The sequence below is a fragment of the Apteryx rowi genome, unplaced genomic scaffold (assembly GCF_003343035.1).
Source record: "Apteryx rowi isolate R43461 unplaced genomic scaffold, aptRow1 scaffold_123, whole genome shotgun sequence".
NCBI classification, from domain to species: domain Eukaryota; kingdom Metazoa; phylum Chordata; class Aves; order Apterygiformes; family Apterygidae; genus Apteryx; species Apteryx rowi.
Window position 1 is genome coordinate 358,115 of NW_020447453.1, and position 11,654 is coordinate 369,768.

Here is an 11,654-nt window from a genome sequence, read left to right on the forward strand (position 1 = left end):
AGCTAGAAACAAAAGAAAATTGGAGACAAACTGTCCTAAATCTGGAGATGAGAGATGGAAAATTGTCATGCAATTTTATAAACTGTCAAACATTTAAGTTGGACAAAGGCTCTAGCTGCTACAGTGTAGTTACTTGGAAAAGTTCCAAGGATATAATCTTAACACATATGCCTGTTAAACTGAATCCTAATTATAAAATAGTTTGTTAGAGTTTAAATATGAATATTTTTAAGGCTTTGTCCACATTGATACTGCAAAATCATATTTATTATAAGTTATGTCTTGGGCCATTCAGGACCAAAAATTTCACTGATAAAGTTTGCATCTGTAAATCTACAGTAAAAGTATGTTTTATAATAAAAAMATGCTTCACTTGCTTTCAAGACACCCAGATGTTTACTGTTTGAGGTACTTGTATGCAATCATAGCCAGATTTGAAAAATGGAAATGAAGCAATGTAGCCTATTAATGTATAATATAATCTTCTCCATCCATTTGGTATTTATTTACATAAAATGTTGAAAGTGTCAAGTTATGCATACATACATAATATATTTTTCTCTCTCTCAGTATAAATATACATGTAGGGGTATGTTTTGTATGTAAACATACATTTTTTCCCTGTGTTCCATCATTATGCATAGCAATATGTCAAGCATATGGGAAATATATTTTAAGTGGAAAAAGCCAGTTCAAAGTGCTGCATATGGCCAGATTAGAATAGCAGGGGAGACTTTTCCCCCACTCAAGTCCACTGTCATAAACTGGCAGTGTTATTTTCTGATAATTTATTTATTTATTCTTCATTTAGAGCTAACAAACAAAATGTTTACTTTATTTTTATATTGCAGGAGTGGGGAAAGGAAGGTGGGGGAGGTTTCTGGCAGTAGGGGCGTAGGTAGCTCCTTAGCTGGGATGCTATCTGACAGTGTACTCAAGGACTGCTCTTGGGCTTGCTGTCAATTTTCAAGCATGTTAATTTACACCCACGCCATATTATCACAGTATTACATGGTAAACCCATCCACACAATAAAGGATTTTCCGGCGCTAAAATGATTTTTGTCTCTAGCTGACATATGTAGAGACATGCAAAATTCGGACAGTCAGGTCGTTCTGCCAAGAAGCAGGGAAAAAGTTGCTGGTTATTGTGGTCCATGAGCTCTCCTAATCATCCAGAGCAATTAATTCTGAGGAATACTTGACTGACTTTACATAAAATGCACCTTTCCTTGTATTCCCAGTTACATACATTAATCTGTATGTCACTGGATTCTCAGAAGGTATCTTGGTTGGGACCCCGATGTCAGAGATGCTGCTGCTCCACCAGCAGGGATGCTGAAAGGCTTTTGACAGCATCAAACCCATAGTTGTTTACAGCCGCTCAGGAGGCTTTACATCATGCAAACAAATTAAAAGCTGCCTTTTGAGGTCAGAGACCTTCYGGGTCCGAGCATGGGGAGAAATTTTGAAAGTAGCTAATGTTTGCTTTCAGATCCCCCTGTGAACTGGGAGGTCGGGAAAACAGGAGACATGAATCCAGAAAGATGCAGGCGGAGCTGCGTCTGGGAGCAAAGCGGGTAGTTTGGGCCCTCTAGAGTCGGATGCAGTGGATGGAGAGAAGGAAGGGAGGAAGGAAAAGTTTGTTTACACAAATTTGACTTCCATGACTGATTTTCAAATGAACACAACAGAATCAAGAGACATTTCTGTTTGAGATACGTCTCCTACATCACACGGGTTGCCATGATGCTGGCCTTGAACATTGTCCCAGTATTCCCGTAGGGCTGGAAATCAAGTTCCAGATTTTAAGCAAACTGGAGGCTGTTACATGTGAGCAGAGGCATGCTAAAGCCCTTCCTAATTCAGGAGCAGATGAAGCTGTCTGTGTATAGCTTTACTGTTCCAGTTCCCTTTATCTGTGAGTGTTTGGCAGCCAAAGTCAAAGTCTTGGTCTACTGCTGTTCTTTTTGATTACTAGTGCTAAAACATGGGTAGTAGGAAGTCCAGATTAAAATGTATACTGATGCATAGAAACAGTTTTGCAAATCCTTCCCACCCCTCCACCCATACCTGAGATTTTGGGAAAGAACACCTTGATTTTTTATGTTTTTTTCTTACAAGTTCAGTCCTTTATTATTTGCATGTAAATATTAGCTGTAGCAAAGTATCAGCTGATGAGCACTGATCTATGGGCCCTGAAAAATTAATCAGTGCAAAGCATTGTCAGTCTGGTGGGTTTTGACTAAAACCAATGGCTCTGTCCTGCAGGATGGCCAGCACCTGTGAGGGGGAAAGAGGTGGAAGCGGATTCTCACCGGGATCGTTCGACAGCTCTGACAGCAGTAAGGGCTCTCCTGCTGCTCATCTGCTGAGCTCGCCACAGCTTGTGACTCATGTTTTTCTTTAGGACATGTGGGTGTCTCTGGAGAGGAGGTGTAAAAGACAGACTTGTGTCTTTATGGATCAGGTGTGTAACACACAGCAAGTCTAGTCATGACTAGAGGGGTTTGCTAATTACAGCTATATATTTGCCTTTCGGGGCATATTTGTTAATAACTGTTAAGAATATACACATAAGCTGACAGGAAAAGGAAGACTATTTTGCCAGTGGCAACCACAGCAAAAAATGCTAGAGACTCGTTGTCTCAGCTTCTCTCCAGTAGACTGCAAGGCACAAATTTGGCCTGGGGGAATAAGAACAGAGACGCCTGGGACCCTATTACTCATATATTTCTCTTCCTGGGGAAAGGCCCTTCTATATATTCTTTGTGGCCTCTTACCAGGAATTGGAAGCATCTTACCAAAAACTGGCAGAAATAATTAAATAAATAACCCTCCCAGCAGAAAATGCTTAGTTTGTAAAGCCCAAAGGTAAAATAAAGTGGCATTCACTGGAGTCGGCCTTTGAATTTGTTAATTTACTTGGATGATTAGGTAGCATTGCCACTATATTTACAGTATCCGCTAGTTAACAAAGTAAATATAGGGAATATGCAAACAATGAGGTTACCATTGCCAGTGCTCTAGGCCAAAAACTGGCAACTTTCAATAGATAGCTTAACTGTTATTTTAATTCTGTGACCTCAGTAGTAATACAATGCAAAACCTAATTTCCTATCCTAGATGATCTTATTTAAAAAAAGGTTGAGAAAAGGAAAAAAAGAGACATGTGGATTGAATTACTGAAATATGTGTTTCTTAATGTTGCAGAGAAGCTTGTTTTGGTGCCTCCGTGCATTTCTTTAATTTCATCACTGATGTACATATATTTAAAGGACACAAAGCTTGCCTTCAAGAGAGGGAAAGGCACAGCAGCTCTCTCAGAGAACTTCACCGTTTTGATACTTTGCTGTGTATTTCTCTTTTCAAGTTTTCTAAGGAGCAAATTGGTTACCAGGGCTGTGGTTATGAACCGAATTCCTGAAAAGCTGGCAAATTGATATTGATCAATATCAATATCAAATCCACATTCAAAATCTCAGCTGCTAAGAACAATAATAGAGATGGACAGCAGCATGGGAGAGAAAAGGTTTCACATAAATAAATATGGGCAGGTCATAGACACTTCCCCAGTGCCACCAGCAAATGCAGTACTTGCCCTGAGTTCCTGAGGTCTATGAGAGGAACCCTTTGAACTGCCTTTTCCAGAGATTATCACAGTTTTTTTGCATTGGCTCAGTAGATAATTTCTATATGTTCTCRATATTGCTAAATCTTTCTTAACTGAGATAAGCATGTAATCTTCACTGCAGAGCCTCACAAGTTTCAGAGTTCAGCAACAGATTTCAGTTTGGCTCCAGCCTTGTTAAAAAAGATGCAGTTTGAATTTTTTCTTCCAGGAGGAAAGAGGATTCTCTCAGCCCATCACTGAATGACAATGATGGCAGCACAGTCCTGGAGAGAGAATAAACTTAGAAAACTGTAAGTAAATTAAAACATAGTGATTATGATGAAAACTATTTTGTAGCCTTGGTTACAGGGCACATTGTTCTGAGCACCAGAAGAAAATATTGCACAGAACAATATTACATTTGCAGGACAAGGCACTGTTTCCCATATCTATTTTTTATCATCTTGATCTTGCAGATATACCGTAAGAATTACCTCAGAGAGAGATTTAAAAAGTGTTTAAATGATACAACTGTGTTCTTTCTTTTACCTGAAACATCAAAAGGAAGCTAGAACAGCTCAAACTTCACATAAAATTAAATCCCCCCTGTGACCCAGGAACTCCATCAGAAAAATAATTCATTGCTGGGGCATAGGAGCAATTTTTTTTTTCCAGTGGGAGTTGTGTTGATTAGAGGGGACATTAAAGATTCTTTAATTTGTTAATGGGGGCACTGCGTGCCAAAGACGTGGGGATAATAAAGAGTAGCTCTCCTGCCTCTTCACAGACACGCTTATCTGGAAACTATATCTAGGAGTCTGTACTCAAACCTGTTTTCTCATCTTACATAAAGACACGTTGGTTCTAGTGCAGACAGGTCATGAGCTTTCTGAAAATATTTTCAGGGGAAAAAAAAAGGATATGATGGAGGAAAAGAGCAAAAGAAAGAAAGGAAGAAAAGACTCTTTTGACATACTTTGTGCAGCTGGCATGCATTCCCAAGGGAATGGGGACATTAATGAGGCACAGTTTAAGGCTRGGATCCCCTGGCTATGCATGCACAGTCTCCCACTGGCCTGACACCACTTCACTCCCCCATGGCATCACCCGCACGTGAAGGGCACAGGCCTGGGCCCTGGCGCAGGAGAGGGGCCGGCAGCCCCGGTCTCCCCACCACCGGCCCCGGGAGTGTCCATGGGTTTCAGTGACATTTCCTTTAGAAGGGCTGATATTTTGGTGGGGAAGCAGCACTACAGGGGAAAAAAAGCACTTGTAAGCTCCTGCCATGGAGTCTGCTCTTGCAGCTCCCCTGTTGGTGCTATCTATTTTGTACAAATAAGAAAATACTAATTTGGGCAAAAATGTATGCAGGGACTTGTACATTCCCCAGTCAAAAGAGTTACCTGACCCTTAGGCTAAGACACACGATCTCTTTTGTTTTCTATAATTAAAAAAAATATATATTTGGGATTTGTTCTGACACACAATTAAAAAAATTCAGAAGCTTCATATTTGTGATGGGAAAAAAAAAATCTTTAATTTTTTGGCCATGACGATTTTCCTCAGTGGGAGAGGCTTGCTTTAAAATTTGCTGAAAATAAAAGTATTCGCAGGTGATTTACATGAAGCCTTCTCTTTTATTTTCACCCCCTCCTTACGTCTGTTGGGAAGTTGCATGTTTGTCTTAGAAGGACTAGGGCTTGTCTTTGAAGGAACTTTGGCCCTAGTGATGGTGGAAGAGCTGTCATGGCTCTGTCGCCCAGGCAAGCTCACCCAGGCTCTACCTTACATCCCCAAGAAAAATTTTGAAGGAATATGATAAAAAACAATCCCGATTCCCTAATCTAATAATTCTAACAAACAGAAGAATTAATGAGCCGTTACTGAATGAGTATGGCTATGCAGTGTGCACCAGGTCATCCCAGTGTTCCTTTTTACTGGCCTCAACGCCTTCTAGGTGACAGATGACACAATGAGAAGAACAGTTTGAGTCTTGGCTTGCATTATTAAGATTGACAAGGATTTGAGCTCAAGCTCACACTTTGCTTCCTTTTTTCAGGGTCCAGTTCTGTAAGCTGTTGAGCATCTTCAAAATTCACAGAATTCAGGAAGCAGAGAATTTTTAGCACTCTGCAAAGACCGACATCTTTTTCATAAAATAAAGATTGAAGTACGCAACAGAGTTGGAGGAATTTAGAAATACTTTACAGGAAGAAATTCAGGTGAAAATCTACATCAACAGAATTTATATAAATAGAAAACAGAATAGGAATGCTACAGTGCCCATCAATAAATATGTCTGTACTTAGCTCTGCAGCACATTTGCATTTCTTAGCTAAAAGCCAGAAGATTTGTTAGACAGGTCAAAACACCATGCTGGCTGCATATAACTGCAAATTATTTCAAGATTATAGATGGCTTCCAAATACATTTTGTTAGTTCCATAATTAGCTTTCAGTTTGGTTTGGCCATGGTTTACATAAAAAACATCTGAACTACTGCATCTTATTCGGACACTGCGATAACAGACCCTGTACTGCTGTTGCTGGCTGCAGCAGAGCACGGTGGTACCTTTGAGGGGTGAACGTCCCAGGAACAGGTCACTATCTGAAGGAGGATGTTATTGGGACGGTCCCACCCATGAACTTTCTTTCCTTGTACAAGCTCATTAAGTGACAATGAAGCATTTTCACTGTGTTTGGCAAATGTAATGAACTCAGTATTAGGTGGTGGCCATTTATACTTTGGTACTTGATTTCTGAGTCCCAGAAAAGCCTCTCGTTTATCAACAGCCTCTCCCTCTCTTGCAAACAAAGGCATACACACGCTGCCCACAAAGATTATTTTTGTGTCATTCTACTTTTTACGGAACTTTGTTTGAAGGGGATTGATTATTTTTGTAAACTGAAGGTGGGCTGCATTTAAATTCAGAGCTATTTCTCAAGCTGCCTGGGCCATCCTTTTTGGGCATACCCGAGAGAGATCCTGAAGCTGCTATTCATGCCGACCACCCTGCATGCAGGCTCGGGAAGGAACAACCACCTCTTTGTTTAACAGCAGCTGAAGTTGCATTATACACATGGGCCTATATAAACTGTGTGTTTATAGGTATGCATGTGTACATGCACATCTATTTATACGCACATGTCCCTAAGATGCTGGCTTTCCCTCAGATCAAATTGGATCTTTCAAAGCTCAGATTATGTCCTGCTACAAGGAAATCTCCCCGGTTAATGTGCACAGGCTTACAATGAGAAAGTAGGTTGCCTTTGGTCCTGGGGAAGGATGAAGAAACAGCTTTCTCTGTTGGAATACTTTCTCCTTTGAGACTATAATCATGAAATCTCTTCATAGTTTCTCTGAGGCCCTCTTTTTTTTAATGAAGGTGTTTACATTCCTAATTAAGGAGTGCATTAAGCCTAGTGGTACCTTATCTGATAAACCTGTTACTAGGCTATGTCAAGCTGAGCCTTTCAAGGGAGCAAGCTAGTTTTTAAAACTGGTTATCCTCTGGGCTGGAAATGTGCAAGCCAAGAGCTTGCAATTAACTTGGGTTAATCACAAAATACCAGAAATGTAATAATGTATTTAAAAATATAACACAGGTGCTAATGACCTTTTTTTTTTCTCTCCCCCCTGCTTTCTTACCTCTGCAAGAACTAACAGCCTGTCACTTCACTCCCAGTTAACAATCCCCTCCACAGGTGTTAACCACCTTTTTCTCTCATATGGTGGAATTGATTAACATAATACGATTGATCTAAGACTAGTCTTTTCTGATTTGCATTTAGCATGCATTGTGCTGGTGCTTTCTGGACCTGCTGAAGGAAACAGGCCTGAGAGCTGTTTACTTTTTTTAGGTGTATCAGCTGGTCTAATAAAAGACATCGCTTCTGTCTATGTATGTGCCTCTTTTCTTCCACTACCTCCTGAGAACCTTGTGACAGYAATACCAGCAGTACTACACAAAATATAAGATTGTGTGAGTAAACACTCAACTTCCTTCTCTTAAAGTAGCAATCTTGCAACTGTATCCTTGCTGTTTCAGCAGCAATATTGCCTTCCACCTTGGCATGCTCAGTAAATTTTGTTTGCGGCTTGCAACTTGTTATACCCAGGACCCTCAAGAACATACTAATTCAGAGAGTAGGCAGGAGCCTTCAGTTCAGTAATTCTTCTTCCAGCACAACCCATCCATAGCTCCCTGCTTGCTCATTTTTTATCTGTTGAACCTATCCCATTTTCTTACATTCAAAGARTAGTTCCTTGTGTGTAACTGTGTCAAGAGCTTTATTGAAGGCCAGACAGTCCATGGTACCTGCCTCCATTTAGAAAATAAAACATCCCATCAAGGACAACTTAAGAGTCTGGCATTACTTACGAAAGTCATACTGTATTGCATCTAAAGAAAGTTTCTATTTCTTCTAGGATTTTACAGCTGCATTTCTTGTGTAAAAACCACTAACAAAACAACTGCAGCTATTGACCCCAAGTGTAGATGGGGGAGCAGGGAATATCTTCAGGATTAGGCTATTGCCAGCCAAAACTTCTGTAAAAAGAAACTCCCCCTCCAGGGGATAGGGCTGCTACTAACTTCTTATTTGGGTACTACGAAGCCTAGCTTACATATGGTCTTCAAATATATTGTATTTCACATTGACTTTATATTTCTTCTTTTCCCCCTCCCCTAATAACYATTTAGATGAACACAGGTGCCTTTTATGGTGGTACAACATGACTATGCTGTGAGCAGAAAATGAGATTTTTACCGTATGCACTTTTATTTCTTTAACCCATTCCTGTGACACAAACACAGGAAAATGCTTGTGGAGATGTAGTGTGAACAGCCAACGGCATTACCTTGTACTGAAGCAGAGGTGAGGTGACAGAAACACGGGAAAAATGAAGAGGATAACACCTGAGGAGAACTGAAGGAATGGTGAAGATCATGACCTTATGTTTTTACTTTCTGCAAGTTAGACCTTTAGTTACACACATCTTTAAAATTTATGTTCAAGTAAAGCTGCTGTTTAATAAAAGAGTCTTTGGACCTGCTAAGAGTGTGACTGCAACTGTGAACCAAACTGCAGTTTTTATAACATTTTCTGTGTTGCTGTAGGACAAATGAAACACGAGGGTAGGAAAGGACCTCTGGGAAGCAGTGGCAGTACAAAGATGTCTGGAGGAAAAAGAGCCACTGAGAGAGGGAAATGTAGAAGTGAAAAAAAAAGTGCTTAAAAGTTATTTCTAAAAACTTTAATATGCTCAAATAAATTTTTTTTTTTCTGGTACAAACCAGAAGGTGAGGGGTTTTCCTACTGGGCAGGGAGGGATGTTATAGTGACTAAACCCAACTCTTTTCAGCTGCTTAAATACTTATCTGTATCATCTGATCAGTCTTGAAACATTTTGGATTTGACTATTTTTTAAAAAAGAGAACTTCCTATAATTTTCCTTAGAAGATGATCTTCTGACATATTAAGTATCACCGACAAGTGGCTGAAGACCTTTTGCACCCTTTGACTGTAGCACTTGTTGAGAAAGCAGGTATTCTGGGACAGCAATATTTTGTACTGCTAAATTAAAATSGGGTACCAATCATCGTCTACATAAACCACATTTTAATAGATTTAACACTGTCCTACCAATTAATAATCTAATGTTTTAATTTCATGTTTGTCAGATGAGTATGTTTTCTTTTATGCATGTTATAAGTCAAGAACTTCAGAGCTGTACCTCCTAAACCAGATTCTGATTCCACTGGGGGGCAGTACATTAGCACATATATTAATAATGTGGTCACCATTTGCTTGTGAGACAGGTTTTTTTCCTAGAGAAATATTTAGTTATCATGTGAGGATCTGCTTAATGTACCAAATATGCACAGGCAGATATGTATAGCGAACATCTCTCCTCTATGCACTGCTAGATTACTGAATTGTTAGCTAAACAACCAGCACTAATCAGCCAATGAAACCGAGTCTGTAAGTACAGAGGTAGTTTAAAGATAAACTGTTTATTGGCACCAGGATCAACAGATGCTAAATTAGCTACAGAGCTGCAGAGAATAATGACATATGAAATCAGGTTTTTTTCTTTTTTTCTTTTTTCTTTTTTCTTTTTTTTTTTTTTAATTCTTAGCCCCTCAGGAGATTTGGGATGGTTTGGTGTTCATCTGGAGACTTGTCAAAATTATATAGAAACTTAATAGCCTGCCAACATGGGTGGTTGCTGCTTGAAGGCATTTCTACATGGCAAAGGTCCTGCGTGTTCATGGCAGACCTGTATCAGTCAAACGCTGCTTGGAATGACATGAAAAAAGGCATGGTGCAGTGTCAGGACACTGTACGCTGGGTTTGAGGGATAATGTATGCATATCCAGGCTCTCCCCGTGGCAGCCAAGCTGTGGGAGGAATCCATTTGGCCCCTAATTATTTTGAGCACCACCTAAACGTTAAACCCCCCATGCTGCTGCCACACCTATGTACCAGGGTTTGGGTGGGACAGCACTCCTACCTCCTGGATAGAGCAGAAATGAAGACTGGAGGCCAGTCTGAGTGGCAGGAAGAAATCAGGTGGAAGGAGGAACCAGGGAAAAAGTCTGAGCACAAAGGTAGAAGGCAGAAGGCTTATGCCAGAGAAAGGGCTGGAGAGGAGCATGGAGACTGAGGACTGGAGTGGGGAGTTAGGAAGGCACTGGAGCACAGCACAGGCTGCAGCAGCAGAGGCCTCTGAGCTGTTTGGTGGGGTCCTGACTGCTGGTAGCCCTGCAACTGGCTACGAGGATGGCTATAGGTATCTCCTGGTGGGGCATGTATGACGCAACTCCAGCAAATGGCACTGCAGGCTAAGGCAAGTGTCCTGGTGCTGGCAAGGCAGTCTTCAACGAGACTGAGAAGCCATGTTTTATGCAATTTACAGATGACTTCCCCTCAGTCACACAACCCCCTCAGGAAGTGTGGGACCTCCAGGGTTAGAGGCAATCACCATGAGAGGAATTCATGGAAACTGTACAGGCCACAAAGGCTTTGAGAAGCAGAACTGGAGCAATCCTGTGCAGAGCCAAGGGGTGGGGAAGAGGATGGATGTTAAACTATCCTTCTGATGGTGTTCAAGTTCTTACTTGAACACATGGGAGAAGATTGCTCCATAGAGAATGGTAACAGCTGCCCTGTGGCAGCACAGGGAGAGCTCCTCACACTTCCCCTGGCAAACCTCTCCAGCACCAAGCCAAGTTCCTTGGGATGGTGACAAGAATTAAGGTGAAGAATTAGTTGGTAGGACAAGACTTTGGTTGCACACCCTCCTGAAGGGAGGAATACAGATACTTTGGCCTGAGCCCAGGAGCTGGATAGCTGAGGGATATGTATACACAGTGCAGGTACTGTAGATGAAAGACAAGGAGTTGCACTTTAGTAGAGGAGGGACTYGGGCAGGTTTTATACTGACGTTGTGCCTTTCTGAGTGAAGCCCTCACCCTGAGCTGTACACACAGAGGAACTGCTTGGTTTAGACGAGCCTTTCTCTGGCTGCCTGTTCTGGCAGAAAGACTTGGACTCCCCATGATGTGAGCTGCAGGGAGAGCCCTGTCTACAATGTATTTCCCATACTAGAATGAATCTTCTCTTATTGGGGCCTTAATTATCTCTGACTGGGGCCTTCATAGTCTTTTTGAAGAGCAACAGCTATACTGTTTGAAAGAAGATAGGTACTTCTGTGTTTCCTGTTTCAGGATGTAGAAAAATGTAAAGTACATATTGAATATCTGTACCAGAACTGCACTTATGTCCAATGACTTTGGAAGTAGTCCAGGTGACTGTTCTGTCCCTGTTTGGGTACATTCAAATGAGTTTTGGAGAAGTGCTGAGCAGAAATGTTACAGCTATTTAGGATCCCTGTAGGTTAGGAAGAGGCAGAACTTGCTGGAAGTTCATATTGACTGTCACTGTGTTTTGGACCTTGTGGAYGAGGAGGTTCTCACTGATCTTTGTGGGTTTTTGTTTTGTTTTTTTCAGGGCTGGACATGCAATGGATGGATTTCT